The sequence below is a fragment of the Schistocerca piceifrons genome, chromosome 2 (assembly GCF_021461385.2).
Source record: "Schistocerca piceifrons isolate TAMUIC-IGC-003096 chromosome 2, iqSchPice1.1, whole genome shotgun sequence".
In the NCBI taxonomy this organism is placed as follows: domain Eukaryota; kingdom Metazoa; phylum Arthropoda; class Insecta; order Orthoptera; family Acrididae; genus Schistocerca; species Schistocerca piceifrons.
In genome coordinates, this window is record NC_060139.1 from 786,240,304 (window position 1) to 786,255,068 (window position 14,765).

The window sequence follows — 14,765 nt, forward strand, 5'->3', positions numbered from 1 at the left end:
TGCAAGGGGACAGCCGTGTACCCACTTTCACCATTTCATCATGTAAGGTGGAATGGTCTCCTGACCTTCATTTCTTACATATTCTGTCCTCACAATCGTATTCTGCACATCAAGACGCTTCATTCGAACCCAAACTTGATAAGGTAGAGTCAATTTTGTATGAATTCATGCAGGCGATATGCAAATCTAATAAGTAATCGCAAGTACGCACTGAGGTTAAAAATGTCGAGGTTGGCGTATATAACATGACGGCCACAGGAATTTTCATTCTAAAGAGGCAACCAGTCTGCTGGGAGGCCTGTCTCTTGGAGGGGTAAGTCAACACACACCTACTATGGCCAGAGCGGCCGCCCAGAGAGAAGACAGCTTTTGCCACAGCGAAGGGAAAACAGCCCCTGTGTTTGACTTAAAAGCAAATTCCGCTACACTGTGTGGGAGCACCCAGAAGACACATTTTTTGATGGACCAACTGCGCAGTTATGGAGTTCTCACAGGACGACAGTATACGTCTAACGGAGATGCTACATATTTTTCGCATTGATCAACCTAAACGAAATGTCATTCTCCCATTTAAAAGAGCAACGCTGATTGGTGGAATATTTCTGACACAAAGAACCAGAGGAGTGAGGGAAGACAGGAAATGATGTACCCCTGCAATCTTGCCAGAAAAAGGGATTGTTCAATTGCCGCTCTTGGAGCGGGAACACATAACGAGAGGGAGTGCGCTCGTACGTGTGCGCAAAGAGCGAAGAACAAAGTCTCTCCTCAGTACTTCACTGGGAGAGCACCTCTGTCGTTAGCGAACTGAAGTCATACTCAATGTTGAGTCTCTCGCGATTAAGCTTTGTTCACTGTGTTGGCCGCCACACTTATTGTGTGGTGTGAACACGGACAGAATACTAGTTAAATGTCTGTGAGCGAATATTGAGTGGCATCGCGCTGGACTAGTTATCTGACCAGTGTACCACGCCAGTAGTTACACTAGGGGTGGATAGGAGTCCTTGACTTCATCATGGTTTAGGGAGAGTTTGATTGGCGAAGGTCAATCCAGATAGAAAGAGATAGTTGTGCTATTTGTCAGCAGCGAGCGACGCAGGCAGCAGTCATCGCAGCTCACAGTATTGTGCGCTACAGCGTATGTGAGCCCCATCTGTCCTCCATAGCAGTATACTCCTTTACATATCTCACTTGACAGCCTTGACCGTACCTAGAAAAGTTATTCAAGCTGTGTAGGTGCGGCTCTCAGCCATTCTGCCGAGTAAATAACATTCGTAAAGAAAAGGGAGAAAAGAACCATTCCATAATTTGTAAAATAATAGCATTCCTATCCATAAGAGGCAATCTACTGTTCTGAAATGAACCCAGAAATTTATTAATTTTTTTTATATAAGAAAGAGTTTTAGTTGATTTCTCAGAATTTTTTGCAATAAATAATGTTTTTCATTCGTTTAATGTTTTTCTTACACTAACTAGCAATACTCCAGTACCCAAGTATTCCATTACTAACGTAAGAATACAGAATATTGTTATGTCTTTTCCTTACAGCAGACGACTCCAGGAGATATTTGTTGCTGAATATTTTTCAAGTAGTTCTTGTTGTTACATTAGGAGCATCTGTCTGACTTCTGTAGTAGCGTGAGGTGGAAATTGTTTCTTGGAGGAGAGTACTTGTTGGATCAATGCATTGCGCAACTTGACAAAATAAAACCCACACACTCACAATCATTGATTCAGGACCCGCTACTGTTCGTCATTCACTGTCAACCAAATGGCGACCGACTAGGACAAGAGAATCGGAATGCGATGCCAATATATGTGCCTCTGGAGCACCAAAATCACCGCAATCCACGGTAGCTGACAGAAACCTGTCGACAGTGGCCAACATATCTTCCACCTATTTACTGACAGTGGACAATCCCCCTACGTCCTACACGACAGATGCTGTTCCTGTCAGTGTTTATTCTACGTTCTTCTGTACCACAGGGAACGAACAATTAACCTAAGCAGTCTCTGGATGTAGTTTAAGTACAGCTTCTACCCTGATTCTGGTTTTCACTACACTAGAAAGTCAGGACGCACAATGCAAATGAACTAAAATTTCTGCAAAATCTTAGAATAAGTAAAAGTATGCAGATACAGTTCACCTCTTCTCAGCAGCACATGAGAACAAAAACTGTACTGAATCCTGTGTATAATCTATAACTACTACTGGTCCCGGTGCATACACTCAACTCCGCAGCGGTGGCTACACTCCTCCTTTTACTCCGTCAGTCTTCATATAACCTCCTCATACTGTCCAATATGCCTTCTTTGTTTCAATGAAGTGGAATTACTGCACTACATTTGTGACATGAAGTTTCTCACTGGTCTCATTTCACAATTACTTGGCTTTTCTTTTGTTTTCTCGTAATCCATATGTTTTGGTCAATAGATTGTTCATTCCCTTCAACAGGCCCTGTTTTTTTCAGCTTTACTGAGGACACCAACGTTATCAGCGAGACTTCTCAATTATGACCTTTCATCCTATGAAACTACACTCCTGGAAATTGAAATAAGAACACCGCGAATTCATTGTCCCAGGAAGGGGAAACTTTATTGACACATTCCTGGGGTCAGATACATCACATGATCACACTGACAGAACCACAGGCACATAGACACAGGCAACAGAGCATGCACAATATCGGCACTAGTACAGTGTATATCCACCTTTCGCAGCAATGCAGGCTGCTATTCTCCCATGGAGACGATCGTAGAGATGCTGGATGTAGTCCTGTGGAACGGCTTGCCATGCCATTTCCACCTGGCGCCTCAGTTGGACCAGCGTTCGTGCTGGACGTGCAGACCGCGTGAGACGACGCTTCATTCAGTCCCAAACATGCTCAATGGGGGACAGATCCGGAGATCTTGCTGGCCACCGTAGTTGACTTACACCTTCTAGAGCACGTTGGGTGGCATGGGATACATGCGGACGTGCATTGTCCTGTTGGAACAGCAAGTTCCCTTACCGGTCTAGGAATGGTAGAACGATGGGTTCGATGACGGTTTGGATGTACCGTGCACTATTCAGTGTCCCCTCGACGATCACCAGTGGTGTATGGCCAGTGTAGGAGATCGCTCCCTACACCATGACGCCGGGTGTTGGCTCTGTGTGCCTCGGTCGTATGCAGTCCTGATTGTGGCGCTCACCTGCACGGCGCCAAACACGCATACGACCATCATTGGCACCAAGGCAGAAGCGACTCTCATCGCTGAAGACGACACGTCTCCATTCGTCCCTCCATTCACGCCTGTCGCGACACCACTGGAGGCGGGCTGCACGATGTTGGGGCGTGAGCAGAAGACGGCCTAACAGTGTGCGGGACCGTAAACCAGCTTCATGGAGACGGTTGCGAATGGTCCTCGCCGATACCCCAGGAGCAACAGTGTCCCTAATTTGCTGTGAAGTGGCGGTGCGGTCCCCTACGGCACTGCGTAGGATCCTACGGTCTTGGCGTGCATCCGTGCGTCGCTGCGGTCCGGTCCCAGGTCGACGGGCACGTGCACCTTCCGCCGACCACTGGCGACAACATCGATGTACTGTGAAGACCTCACGCCCCACGTGTTGAGCAATTCGGCGGTACGTCCACCCGGCCTCCCGCATGCCCACTATACGCCCTCGCTCAAAGTCCGTCAACTGCACATACGGTTCACGTCCACGCTGTCGCGGCATGCTACTAGTGTTAAAGACTGCGATGGAGCTCCGTATGCCACGGCAAACTGGCTGACACTGACGGCGACGGTGCACAAATGCTGCGCAGCTAGCGCCATTCGACGGCCAACACCGCGGTTCCTGGTGTGTCCGCTGTGCCGTGCGTGTGATCATTGCTTGTACAGCCCTCTCGCAGTGTCCGGAGCAAGTATGGTGGGTCTGACACACCGGTGTCAATGTGTTCTTTTTTCCATTTCCAGGAGTGTATATTGATAACCACCACTATAAAACGTAGCATCTCTGGTGCTTTTACTTTCCACTGAGCGTAGCGGAAGTCCATTCAATACGTGCTTAATTTTTTCCCATTTCACCTGCATATGATTTTAGTCAGCCTCTTGGATTCCTTAGCTATGAAGCTCAAAGTGCAAATGTATTCGAACTAGTCTGTCCTCGCTACCTTCGGGATTTTGTGGAACATGTTCTCCCGAAAGCCCGACGACATTTTTCCAGTCTGAGATTCTACACAAGGTGAAAAATCGGCTAGCTGTCACAATACCGATGATTTAAAAAATTCCACAAGAATGTTCTCTACGCGATCTGCTTTGTTTGACCGCAAGCCTTTCAAATCAAATATTCTATTCAATAAGTCATCTATATTGACAATTATTTCTTCATCTATGACGTGTTATAATTATATAACTTTTCAATAATTTCCGTTGTTCTACTGTACTGTCCTGTGTAGGGTGACGTTTCCCTTGTTTGGTGTCAATATGATTGTCTTGGCGCTGTTGAAAAACTGCTTGATTATCCTCCCACACCGAGAGAAGCGACCATTTTGCATCAGAAACGATTGCTGTATAAGCACTACTATTTCCTTTGTGCAGAATTCAGACAAAAGACAATTACAGTAAATGTGCTTCCCGTAAGTCCTCGTAACCCTTTATTGAGGAATATAAAGTCACTGTCTAGTTATTGCTAGTTGCAAGAATAAAAAGCTACAGAGTATCTTGTCCGGTTTTCAGAGACCTGCCTGTCAGGATACTTATCGATGTACATTCCCCTACCTGAAGTGCGTTAATACTCATTCTTGGCTTCATTATTTGTGACCTTGTCGATGTTTCGGTGTCTCGAGTTTTAACAAGCTACTGTCTGTACGTCTAAGACAATGACAAATAAGTATCGTGATGTATTTGCTCCACTATGCTTCGATACGGAAGGGTGCAAATGTCAATGGATCAACGACCTCATATTACAAGGAATGTAAATTCTTTAGTTTCAGACTCTGAAGAGAATAAACTGGGTTTGGTATCGTACTATCGGTATCCGTAAAGATAGATAGTTATGAAATGATAGTGGTTACCTTTACCTTAAGTCAGCGTCTACAGGGCATGTTAACTGAATTTAAGTAGTATTCAGCATTAACTGGTTTCTCGACAACAGTCATTCACTTATCTTGCGTAACCGTCATCCACTTCTTTTAATAACAGGTTTCACAAGAAAATGGTTAGTAAATTTTGATGATGAACGGCTTTTATCATACTTAGATCAATTCCATATTAGGGGAAAGAAATCATATTTCTGCAAAGACTGGCACATATCTTTATTCATTCAGCTTAAAGATAAAAGTTCATTTAGTTTAATATCATCTTTTTACCTGTACATAGTGCCTACATTTCTGCAAGCGTGCATAAATTACACTCAGCTTTGAAATAGAAACATGAGCATCCATCCAGATCGTTTGATTTTCGCTTGTCTGCTCATTCATATTTTGTGAAATTTAGTATTTGTACTGTAAAACCTTTTTGTGTTTTAAAAGTTACAGCTGTCAAAAGTAAATCAGCCGAGGAACCAACACAGCTGTCAGCCACAATTTCATTCCGTATTATATTATCGGGTAGCGTAACTGGAGTAACGTGAAATTTCAGCAAATATTAAATTTTTTTCTAGTCCTTTGTATTGTGCACTCACCTGGCTGAATAGTTTCTGTTATTAAACCCTAAAGGGTATTCTCCTGGCAGTGTCACCTGTTTTTCTATGTGAAATGTATAAGTATTTATCTCGATTGCAGATGTTGAGAAAATAATGCTGATGACAAAAAACAAATAAATGGAACAGCATTAATTCGTCCTGTAGCCGTCAAACGAAAGGTATGATAGAGGGAGGTTCCGAAACTCCTGTAAAATTGCTTGTTCTTATTAGAACCATTTTGCACATGAATCACCTCATTGTAACACCGCATTGTCTCCTTTGAAATAATTCTCTCTCTCTCTCTCTCTCTCTCTGCTGTCTCTCTCTCTCTCTCTTACTCACTCTCCCTTTGTCTCTGTCTCCCTCTCTCTTTGACACACACACACACACAAACACACACATACACACACACACACACACACACACACACACACACACACACACACACACACACACACACACACGCACACACACAAATCTTGTACTGCATGTGGTTGATACCTTAAGTCATGTGTTTGTTTCATAACTGAGTTACAAGATTTGCTTTTTGGACATTCCTTATTGAGACTTTTCGTTGCATGTGGATAGTTTTCTACGAAATACCAGAGATGAGATCTGTAGTATCGTAGGTACCAGTCGATCTTGCACTGTCCATGCAACTTTATACACATAACTTTTGTCAAAACTGTTATGGTCAGTGTGACGTATTGTGATTTAAATCGATTCAGTTGGCGAAATTGTTATTCGTACACCGTTTACGTTCGTTTCGGGCTGTTATCTTATGTGTAGGGGGAACTATTTTCATTTCGGACACTTACGAACTAGAAATTGAGGACGTGAAATACAAGTTTGATCCGATGGAACAAGCACTGAATTTGGGGAACTTTCCTGGCAGGCTAAAACTGTGTGCCACATCGGGACTCGAACCAGGGACCTTGGTCCAGGGCTCAAGTCCACTTCGGTGCAAAGTTTTAATTTGCCAGGAAGTTTCATATCAGCGCACACTCCACTGCAGAATGAAAAATCCATTCTGGAAAATTTATTTGGTAACCAGTAACATAGAGAAATGCTGTTACTCATTTTAACAGCCATTAATGGATAACAAGTGTGCCCGTTTAGTTCCCGAAATACTGTAGTCCGTAGATATCGAAGCAGAGACTGATGCAGGTAGATGTCATGAAAGCTCGTCAAAGAACGTGGTATACGTCTGAGGAAGTGTATCAGTGGAACAGACAGTGTGTGTGTGTGTGTGTGTGTGTGTGTGTGTGTGTGTGTGTGTGTGAGAGAGAGAGAGAGAGAGAGAGAGAGAGAGAGAGAGAGAGAAGAGAGAGAGAGACTAGACAACGAGATGTGAAATTAGCGTCTTAAATGTGCTACTGCAACACGAGAGCAAACACTTCCGCAGTTACAGTATTTATTGGCCAGTATACGTAGCCTGATCTTTGTACCTGGGAAAAGAAATTAAGGTCCTCAAGAAAACAAACAAAGTGGAAGGTACTTACACTGAGAGTTTGAGAACTTCTAACAGAAGGTGCGATTAGTGGCACTTGAGAATAGCGTGAGGATGTTTCAGAGCGTTCCACAAGTCCTACGCCACGACACCACAGAGGTCCATGGGATATAGTTACGAGTATATCACCTATAGCTGAATACTGCAGTCAAAGTTCCGCGTCAAGACAGTAAGTGAGTTGTCGGATACAGAAAAGTGCAACGAAGCTGAACAATATCGTACGCAGTCTACAGTGGTACTGTTGGTGAACAGACGGTGGAATAATGCAACTAGAGATGTTAAGCTTCAGATGACAAAGCCAAAGGACTGATCTTCGCTGTTCTGTAACTCGTAATTTACTATTTCCGTATTCACCAAGACTGCTGGCTTACTTTTACGGTGAGCATGTGGCGTACGGACCACCGCTTCGGAATGAACCGGTAAAGTGGTGATATCAATGGTCTCTATCATCGATTCCTCCACGTCCATCGTTGACGAAGAGGCAAAGGCCTTGCCGCAGTGGCTACACCGGTTCCCGTCAGATCACCGAAATTAAGCGCTGTGGGGCGTGGCCGGCACTTGGATAGGTGACCATCCGTGCCACCATGCGCTTTTGCCATTTTTCAGGGTGTACTCAACCGAATAGTAGCGGCTCCGCTCATAAAAAATCATCATAACGAGCGGGAGAGCGGTGTGCTGGCCATATACCCTTCCTATCCGCATCCGCCACTGAGGATGACATGGCGGTCGGATGGTCCCGATGGGGCACTTGTGGCCTGAAGACGGAGTGCTTATAGTTGACGAAGACGTAAGAAAATGTTTAATACATAGGAAAGCCAAATCCTGGGTGGATGGTTTGGACACTACCCCACCTGAAGGAAGATCAAATGCTCCACCATAATTGGCAAAGGTTATTAGTGGAGAAAGAAAGAAGACTTTAAGAATGAGAAGAGGAGACAGATTTAATGTTTTTGTTTCAGAACTCACAGAGAAAGTGACAATATTGCGAGACGGAGAGTGTGAGAAACTTCATAATATTTGCGCAGAATCATGCGAGAACACCGAAGATAAATAAGTCCTGCTTCATTAATACTAAGTCGTGAATCCTAAGCGGCTAAGGATGCGTTAAGGAGCAAATAAGGTCCATGAACGTGAAGACAACAGTTATTTATGTAACAACGGTTGCACTTGATAATCTCTGTGCCAGATAGACCTCAGAATGTGCCATGCACTCTCGATCAAGCCTCTGTCAAACGCTACCATACGTCTTTTCTGTCCGGGACTCCATATTCGCGTGGAAGATTGTTTGTGCACCTGACCATCTCCTACTCACATGGAAGCGTTGAACCAACATTAATTCTCTGTGGCGTCAGGAGCATTCTTTCTTCGCAACAATTTCAGCTAGATATGCTTCAGTGTCAGGAGTAAGTTTTCGCAAAATTGTTCTGCAATTGAGACCGCGTTTTGCTGTAAACTGACCCAGCATTTCCTGCACTGCTGGAAATTGCCATCATCACGGCTCATATGAACTGGCTGATCGATCTTCTGGACTTCTCCGTGCTTTACGGTCTTCAGTGATCCCTAAAAATGGTGCTCCATTACGTTTGTGAATTCACCTACTCACCTTTCATTAAATTGTAGCATCGATCTTTTGTTGTCTTGAATTCAAGCCAAAAATTTCCTTGATACACATATAATTCGTATTAACTTGTTTTGATGTCACGTGCAACTCTATTTCACATTCATTACAGTCATAAGTAAGGTTTCGAGTCTGTACCCTAATCGATTCACATGTTCTTTGTCCCAGTAATACCCAACACGCATCATTCCACGGTCCGCTGGGCAGTCTACTTTTGAAAAATTCTTTTACTAAAAGTTGAAATTTACAAAGACATTTAATGATGTACACTTTAAATTGAAAATTTCTCTCATTAATGTAGAAAATGCAGGTACATCTGGCTGATATTAAATACCGTATCCGGCTAAAATTGAATATACACTATCTCTCCAGAATCTTTCAACACTGATATTATTCCTGACTTATAACCGATATCAGTGCAGTAACTAGGGTGTCAACTTTAGCCAACAGCGATAACCAACATACGCGTAAATGACCAGTCATATGTGAGGAAATAGTGCTAAGCAGTGGATGCGCGGCCGTCGTGTGTCAACGTTGTTGTCACAGATCGCAAAGGAGTTACAGCTCTCAGTCAAATGCTCAACAAATTCTTCGGAATGTTTTCAAGAAGAGAAAAGTGTGTGCAAAATTTGTACCGCACTCATTTTTCTTGAATAAACACGACACATGTACGGCTGCCACTGTTTCACTGCAATGTACATCGTGGAAAAATCTTTTCTTTAAAAAAACCGTGACGGGTGACGAGACTTCGTGTTATCATTACGAACCTACCACAAAATGACAAAGTTCAGAAATTCACACGAAAGGTCAATACTTTGACGAGGCAGCCGACATTCGTGTCATTCCGACGGGCGAGTTGAATAACATCCCAGAGAACGTGCTTTCTGGAAGTTTCACACGGTTGTATGAACTTTCAGTGCATTGTACTCAAGTACACGAAGACTACATATGAAGCGTTACAATCACCCTCATAATATTTCACGGTTTTTTTAATAATCCAGTATAGAACATTTTTGGAGCGACGGGTACAAACAAATCTTACCTGTATTGAATATTTAAATGTGAATGATTAACAATGAAATTCTAGCTCATTTAACTAATATTTTTTACAGAATCTGACTAGGACTGTATATTTCACGGCAAGCAATTTTATTCACCAAGAGTGTAATCAGTAAGGCCCACTAAGGATCCACAGAAGACAAAATCATGGCTCCCAACAGAAATAACTCACTAGTCCTTAACCAGAAGTGCATGCCGGATAACGATTGTGGGTGCTATTCTGTACGTAACCACATCTGAAACATCGTAGTGCCCCTGTGGAGTTAGAGTACATTCTTCCACCTACCTGTAACTTGTTCGTAGTCTGGTTTACACAAAAAATTAGATGTGGACGAAATACTTATGCAAAGGCAGAACTTTTAAAACTGGTCACGGTTTCAGAGACTTTGCTTCTCTTAATATGAATATTTTCTTTCAGAATTTGTTGCTAAGATAATGTTTTAATTTTAAGATAGAATGTCCATTGAACCACCAACACTGAAGCTGCTGGCATCGACGGCATGTGGTGGACAAGTTCAGTATATAAAATCAACTCCAATGAATGGACATAATATCCGCACGCCTTCTCACGCTCTCGATTTACACCCGAATTACGTTTAGCCGATGTTCATCATGTATCACAAATACTGGGTGTCAGAACAAATCGTTTAGGAAAATTGGACTTCATGAAGTCTCCTTTAATTTGAAAGTACTAGTATGTGTTAAAAATGGAATGAAGAAATCATAAGATGTGTAACTTATAACTAAATGTATTAAACGAATCTCCAAAGGCACCGTCGTATTTAGTAGAGATGTGCAAAACAAAGGTTTCACTTCCCCGTACATAATCAAACGAAAACGTAACGAGGACGACACAGATTCAGGTTTTATTAATAACAACGCGCTATGAGAAAGGACTGAGAGTTTGGTAACCACCATGTGTTACGCTAAATTTCTCTCCAAAACGGTTACGTGAATACTAAGTATATGCACGTGACAAACTCATACTGGTTTATGTGGTAGACACATAGATGCTGCTACAATAATGGCATTTGAATTAGCACAAGAGAACATAGCAGGAAACTGTAGCCATCGTCTTGGTCCACTAGTTCACATAAAGTGGCACATACATAAATTATTGTAAAGCAAAAATTCTTCATGTGGCGAATAATCAGGATAGCGTGATAACTGGTCGGCAGAGGGCCACGTCGACTTGGAGAAAGAACCAATCGTGAAATAATCCGGGTTTTAATTTCGTGAATCAGTCTGCAGGCTGAGAGGATATCTGTAATGATAAAACCAACAGAAAGTTTATTTTCTCTAGTGCGTAAGCTTAGCGCTCACAGAAAATGTCTCTAGGTACCACAGAGGGTGTGAATCCGCGCCCTTTAAACTGTGTCCACAGAAATATGCGCCCACTTATCACACCGCCAGAGCTCCTCAGTATGCCTTTATGTAGGATAATAACAATAACGTCGCATAGCTCAGCGGCGTGGTGGAAGTTAGCTAAGGACTTTTACGGTCGTGTGCTGATTAAGAGGACTGGAAACGTTCGAGCAAGAACTGTAATGCCGAAAGTTTACGATAGGAAGTGATCGTCATTTTATTTTATATCGTAGTGAGTAACAAATAGTTTTTATTTCAGAAACTACAAAAGAAAACATTAAAATAGAATTACAAATACGGATTTCAAAAATCTCATTTCTTGTACTCGACGAAGCACAGTCCAAAATTAAAATAAAGTAAAACATGGTCCATATCAGTGCATCAGCATATGGTTCATGTAATGTACATAAGATGAATTCCCACTCTAACTAAAGGGCCATAATGCATTTATATAGCTCACATGAGCTGTACATAGCTTATTGTCCCATTCCTAGTGCTATTTGAGCACATCCTTCGTATGTGACTTACAAACATGGAAAGAATTATCTTTACGACAATAGTAATTCTACATCTCCATTCACACCGTACAGACTACTGCGAAGCACATTTCAGACTTCACTTTCCATTGTAGTAGTCATTAGGGCTTTTCTCCGTTCCACCCGCGTATGGAGTGCGGGAGGAATGACTTTTTAGGACCTCTGTGGGCGCTTAATTAGTTTAATGTTGTTCTTGTCATCCAAGGGGGCCGACACATAGGGGGTCGTACTATATTCCCAGACAGATCACTTAAAGGTGGCCCTTGAAACTTACTGATTAGGCTTTTTTGTAATAGCTTGACTCTAAATGGAAATGGGCGTGTGGTACTGTTGGCCGCGAGGTCCCATCAGCGGAAGTTTGGCTGCCGAGTACAAGACTTACTTCAGTCGACGCCACATTGGCGACTTGCGTGCCGGTGGTGAGGATGAAATGATGATGAGGACAACAGACCACCCTATCCACGAGCGAATAAAATCTCCAAGCCGTCCGGGAATGGAACTCGAGCCCGCTGCATTGTAGGCAAGCACGTAACCACTCATCGAAGCAAGCGGACAATTTGACTGTTTCTTCAGGAGTCTGCCAGTTCAGTTTCTTCGGCATCACCATCACTCCCGTGGTTCAGACACATCATTGACCTCTCGGTCTGGCCTTTTTCGTGTACGTTCAATCCCGTGTTAATCCTATTTGGTACGGATCCCAGACACGTGGGCAATATTGTAGAACTGGTAAACAATCATCAGTCTAGACTGACTGCTATTCCGTAGTATTCTACCAATGAAACGAAGCCTGCAATCTGCTTTACGCACAACTGACCCTGTGTAATCGCTACATTTCATATCGCTACAAACTGTTACACCCACCTATTTGTATGATCTGCCCGATACCAGTTGTGAGTCGATATTACTGTAGTCATGGAGCACAACAGGGGGCAGACAAATGAAATCTACATCTACATCTACATCCACACTCCGCAAGCCACCTGACGGTGTCTGGCGGAGGGAAACTTGAGTACCTCTATCGGTTCTCCCTTCTATTCCAGTCTCGTATTGTTCGTAGTAAGAATGACTGTCGGTATGCTTCTGTGTGGGCTCTAATCTCTCTGATTTTATCCTCATGGTCTCTTCGCAAGATATACGTAGGAGGGAGCAATATACTGGTTGACTCTTCGGTGAAGGTATGTTCTCGAAACTTTAACAAAAGCCCGTACCGAGCTACTGAGCGTCTCTCCAGCGGAGTCTTCCACTGGAGTTTATCTATCAACTTCGTAACGCTTTCGCGATTACTAAGTGATCCTGTAACGAAGCGCGCTGCTCTCCGTTGGATCTTCTCTATCTCTTCTATCAACCCTATCTGGTACGGATCCCACACTGCTGAGCAGTATTCAAGCAGTGGGCGAGCAAGCGTACTGTAACCTACTTCCTTAGTTTTCGGATTGCATTTCCTTAGGATTCTTCCAATGAACCTCAGTCTGGCATCGGCTTTACCAACGATCAACTTCATATGATCATTCCATTTTAAATCACTCCTAATGCGTACTCCCAGATAATTTATGGAATTAACTGCTTATAGTTGCTGACCTGCTATTTTGTAGCTAAATGATAAGGGATCTATCTTTCTATGTATTCGCAGCACATTACACTTGTCTACATTGAGATTCAATTGCCATTCCCTGCACCATGGCCGGCCGCGGTGGTCTCGCGGTTCTAGGCGCGCAGTCCGGAACCGCGCGACTGCTACGGTCGCAGGTTCGAATCCTGCCTCGGGCATGGATGTGTGTGATGTCCTTAGGTTAGTTAGGTTTAAGTAGTTCTAAGTTCTAGGGGACTGATGACCACGGCTGTTAAGTCCCACAGTGCTCAGAGCCATTTGAGCCTGCACCATGCGTCAATTCGCTGCAGATCCTCGTGCATTTCAGTACAATTTTCCATTGTAACAACCTCTCGATACACCACAGCATCATCTGCAAAAAGCCTCAGTGAACTTCCGATGTCATCCACAAGGTCATTTATGTATATTGTGAATAGCAACGGTCCTATGACACTCCCCTGCGGCACACCTGAAATCACTCTTACTTTGGAAAACTTCTCTCCATTGAGAATGACATGCTGCGTTCTGTTATCTAGGAACTCTTCAATCCATTCACACAATTAGTCTGATAGTCCATATGCTCTTACTTTGTCCATTAAACGACTGTGGGGAACTGTATCGAACGCCTTGCGGAAGTCAAGAAACACGGCATCTACCTGTGAACCCGTGTCTATGACCCTCTGAGTCTCGTGGACGAATAGCGCGAGCTGGGTTTCACACGACCGTCTTTTTCGAAACCCATGCTGATTCCTACAATTTCTAGTCTCCAGAAAAGTCATTATACTCGAACATAATACGTGTTCCAAAATTCTACAACTGATCGACGTTAGAGATATAGGTCTATAGCTCTGCACATCTGTTCGACGTCCCTTCTTGAAGACGGGGATGACCTGTGCCCTTTTCCAATTCTTTGGAACGCTACGCTCTTCTAGAGACCTACGGTACTCCGCTGCAAGAAGGGGGGCAAGTTCCTTCGCGTACTCTGCGTAAAATCGAACTGATATCCCATCAGGTCCAGCGGCCTTTCCTCTTTTGAGCGATTTTAATTGTTTCTTTATCCCTCTGTCGTCTATTTCGATATCTACCATTTTGTCATCTGTGCGTCAATCTAGAGAAGGAACTACAGTGCAGTCTTCCTCTGTGAAACACCTTTGGAAAAAGACATTTAGTATTTCGGCCTTTAGTCTGTCATCCTCTGTTTCAGTACCATTTCGGTCACAGAGTGTCTGGACATTTTATGTTGATCCACCTACCGTTTTGACATAAGACCAAAATTTCTTAGGATTTTCTGCCAAGTCAGTACATAGAACTTTACTTTCGAATTCATTGAACGCCTCTCGTATAGCCATCCTCACTCTAGACAAAACTTTTGTGTTGAGCCGTCAGGTAATCTGTAATCTGCTTTTTGTCACTTTTGCTAAACGGAAAAA

General features: G+C 43.3%; 1 protein-coding gene across 2 annotated transcripts in view; it reads right to left on the reverse strand.

Moving 5' to 3' along the window:
- LOC124777382 (suppressor of lurcher protein 1-like) overlaps positions 1-14,765 on the reverse strand; it is a 726,507-nt gene that overhangs the window by 482,358 nt on the left and 229,384 nt on the right. The window lies entirely within an intron of this gene.